The sequence below is a fragment of the Bison bison genome, unplaced genomic scaffold (assembly GCF_000754665.1).
Source record: "Bison bison bison isolate TAMUID 2011002044 unplaced genomic scaffold, Bison_UMD1.0 scf7180017864280, whole genome shotgun sequence".
NCBI lineage: Eukaryota > Metazoa > Chordata > Mammalia > Artiodactyla > Bovidae > Bison > Bison bison.
Window position 1 is genome coordinate 7,941,299 of NW_011494852.1, and position 1,396 is coordinate 7,942,694.

Genomic DNA, 1,396 nt, shown 5'->3' on the forward strand with positions numbered 1-1,396 from the left:
CCTGGAAAATCCCATGGACGGAGGAGCCTGGAGGGCTGCAGTCCATGGGGTCACTGAGGGTCAGACAGGACTGAGCGACTTCACTTTCACTTTTCCCTTTCATGCATTGGAGAAGGAAATGGCAACCCACTCCAGTGTTCTTGCCTGGAGAATCCCAGGGACAGAGGAGCCTGGTGGGCTGCTGTCTATGGGGTCACACAGAGTCGGACACGACTGAAGCGACTTAGCAGCAGCAGCAGCAGCAGGAGGTAGGAGCTAGGGAGGTTCCTTGGAGAAGACGTCTGAGCTAAGACCTGAACAATATGGGGAAATGAGCCAGACCAAGCAGTGCAGGAGGGTGCTCCAGATGGATCGAACAGCTTCTGCAAAGGCTACAGGTCAGGAAGGCAATATCTTTTAAATGTCCTCTCCTTTCTTTTAAAAAAATTTATTTAAAATATTTATTTATTTATTGGCTGTGTTGAGTCTTCGTTGCTGCTCAGAGGCCTTCTTTAGTTGCAGCGAGAGTGGGCTTCTCACTGTGGTGGCTTCTCTTGTTTCGGAGCACAGGCTCTAGGCACGTGGGCTTCAGTAGCTGTGGCCCATGGGCTTAGTTGCCCTGAGGCCTGTGGGATCTTCCTGGACCAGAGATCAAACCAATGTCCCCTGCATTGCAAAGCAGATTCTTAACCACTGGATCACCAGAGAAGTCCCTCCCCTTTCTTTTGTACGTTACTCCTTGTGTTGGACAGTGCTGGTTTGAACAATGCTGGTGACACTTCCAGTACCCAAGCAATCCCTGGTCTCTGCCTTCACTGAGCTCCTGTCAGAGACAAAGACAATGCATCATCAGACATGATCATTTGTACTGAGATGGGAGAGTCACAGGAGAGGGGTCAGGGCTGGGATAAGGAAGATTAGAGGCTGTAGGTTCCCAGGGTAGGAGGCACCTGACCTAGTCTGAGAGGACATCAGGGAAGGCTTCCTGGAGGAAGAGATAGAGTTCTGAACAGTCTCTGTTCAAAGATCCCTTTGAGAATCTGTTGAACGCTCTGGACATTTACAGAAGAAAAAACACACAAATGCTGTGGGCAATTTCCAAATATTATCATTCCTTCAAGCGCCTGTGCCTAGGCAGCCCATAATTATCCGATGACCCCCCACCCCTGCCACGACCGCCTTGCTATCTAAATGTCCCAAGAACAGGGCCGGGGGTGGCCAACAGTGCTGGAAAACTTTGGGATGAAATTTCATCATCCTGGGTGTGGGGTGGGGTTTTGAGAGACCCAAATATCCCTCTCATCCACCGCCGAGACGAGAGGGTGTGCCGAACATCTATTTCTTTTCCCGCCTACATCCTTCACACTAACCTTTAGTTCTGGCGCTGGGGGGCCCTTGGCACGTGCAGAGACCAGCG